Below are 2,735 nucleotides of genomic sequence, written 5' to 3' on the forward strand. Positions count from 1 at the left end.
CAGTTTGGAACTTCTGGAGGTGGTGGTTCTGTTTATTATCTTGATTGTGGTGATAGTATCACAGATGTATGCATTGGTTCAAACTCATCTAACTGTATACACTAAATATGTGCAATTTTTGTGTATCAATTATACCTCAGTAAGCTGCCAAATCATAAAACTAAAAGATGATTCTAAGAGTTGTTCAACAACTAGGAAAAAAATGAAGCTTGTAGATATATAATTTGTATTAACTCAGAATTATTTTATGTTCTAATTTAAATGTAGAAAAAATCAATACAAAATAAATGTTTTATAAGATTGCAGTATATTCTATTAGATAATAAATGTGATCTAAAATATTTAATGTAAGTCTATGGCCATGCCACTCTGAACAAGCTCGATCCCGTCTGATTTCGGAAGTTAAGCAGGGTCGGACCTGGTTACTACTTGGATGGGAGACCACCTAGGAAGACCAGGTACTGTAGACGTAAAAAAAAATAAATAAATAAGGGATTGTAAACTGACAAGGTCCTTGCATTCTGTGAGGTCAACCAAGGGTTGCCTCGCCTAAAATAAAATAAAATATATTTAATGTAGTTTTAATGTAATATGTAGGACTGAAAGGAAACAAAATATTTATGGTTTACTTGGCCTATTGTTCTAAATCTTCTCAGTTTCTTAAAACAATGGCCAGCTATTACTTCTGTGATGAAAAATAAAACAAAGGTTATGTGGGACATTTCTGTCCTTCTTGAGTGTTCTGAGTAGGGGACTGCTTCTGATGTCTGCTCTCACACTAAGCTGTGGTGAAGTGAGGTGGGAAGCCTCTTGGTGATATCTTTGCTATGTCTCTAGTTCTGTGCTCCTCGCTGGAATTTAAGTTCTTCAAGGGCAGCAGGGCAAAATACACTCTGTATCTTCTTTATACAGCTACGAACTACCCTGGTAGTTGGTTTATAATATGCTCTCAGTAACATCTGTTTCATTCATTAATGGATAAATGATCCTGAGAATACACTGACTCATGTTTTCAATTCTCAATAGGAAAATAATAATAATAACCTCATAGTTAAAGCAACAGGAGCATAAAAATTCATACTCGCTTTATTATTTCAAATCGTTAATCAAAAGTTTGATTTATTGTTTTTAATGTTTTAGTTCACTCTTTCATAATACAAAAATAATGTGTCATTGCGGTAACAGGCATAAAAATATATAACGAGTTGACAAACATTTTTCCCTGAAGTAACTAACCAAAGGTATGCCATATATCACATTTCTCTTTGCTCGTACAGACCTAAGCAAGCTAAACAAGCATTTGTACATAATTACCAGTTTTACTTGTTCATTTTTAAAACTTATTATTTTAAAATAATTATAGATTCATAGACATTACAACAATAGTACAGAGAGGTCTAGTGCACCTTTTACTTGGTTTCTGTCAATGATAATAGTCTTGCATAGCTATAACATAAGATCAAATCCTGGAAATTGTCAATAGTGCAGTCACGGATGTTATTCAGTTTTTAGCAGCTTGACATGTATTCCTGTATTCCTCTGTGTGTGTGTGTGTGTGTGTGTGTGTGTGTGTGTGTGTGTGTGTGTGTGTGTAGTTCTATGCAATTTTATCACATTCATAGATTCTTGTAATTACCATTATAATCAAGACACAGAACTGTTACATCACTACGAAGTTCCCTTGGGGCCACCCTTTTGTAGTCACACCCATCTTCTTTTCTCCCTGTCTGTAACCCCTACCAACCAGAAATCTGTTACTTGTCTCTAAAATTTTGTCATTTTTGAGAATTATATAAATATAATCATATAATATGTGTTTGTTAATTTTTAAGAAACATAATCATATTATTTATATTATTCTGCATCTTTATTTTTTTCACCACTTAAAAATAAATCATAGGCAGGCAGTCCTATAGGACAACACACGTTTGTAATTCTTTTTGTGTATATATTATATATACGCGATATGCATGTATATCAGAGACAATATATATGATGATACACATACACATAAAAAGAAAAAATGCAGATTCGAAGTAATGTAAATATGATTTTATTTGTTAAAAATGAATACCACTGCTCTTATTGATTAGAAACATAGAATCATAATATATACATTTTTAACACCCTATTTTTTTTTTCAACAATACCACGCAGAAATTCCTCCAAGTCAAACATTGTATTAATTCATGTTTCATTGCTAAATGATAGCCTAAGGTTTGGACATATTCTACAGTGTGGAACGACATTTACCCTCTCTAATAATGAATGGAATTTGCTTTGTTTCTGTTTTTTACATTAGCAACAATGTTGTAATAAGCGCACTCTGTGTGGTAGTTATATATATATTCATATAACATATTACATATTTAGTATATAATAATATGTAATATATAATATATAATCATATATATTCCTCTGATATCAAGAGAGAGAGAGAGAGTTTCCTGTTCCTACCGTAACAATTTACCACAAACTTGGTGGCTTAAAAAAAAAAAAAAAAAAAGTTTTTTCTCCTACCATTCCAGAGATCAGAAGTCCTAAAATGGACCGGCAGTTCTTTCTGGAGGATGGAGGAGAGAAACCGTCCCCTTGTCATTTTCATCTTCCAGAGGCTGCCTCCGCTCCTTCGTTGCCACTTCCTCATGTCACTCCCACCTCTGCTTCCATCATTGGTCTCGTTGTACTAACGCTGATCCTCCTGCCTCCCTCCTATAATGACCCTTGTGAATACA

The 2,735-nt window shown here is 33.2% G+C and overlaps 1 pseudogene; it reads left to right on the forward strand.

Moving 5' to 3' along the window:
- Window positions 1–351: 351 nt before the first annotated feature.
- Window positions 352–470, forward strand: LOC111740315 (annotated as a pseudogene).
- Window positions 471–2,735: the final 2,265 nt, after the last annotated feature.

This window comes from Pteropus vampyrus, unplaced genomic scaffold, assembly GCF_000151845.1.
Source record: "Pteropus vampyrus isolate Shadow unplaced genomic scaffold, Pvam_2.0 Scaffold61, whole genome shotgun sequence".
NCBI classification, from domain to species: domain Eukaryota; kingdom Metazoa; phylum Chordata; class Mammalia; order Chiroptera; family Pteropodidae; genus Pteropus; species Pteropus vampyrus.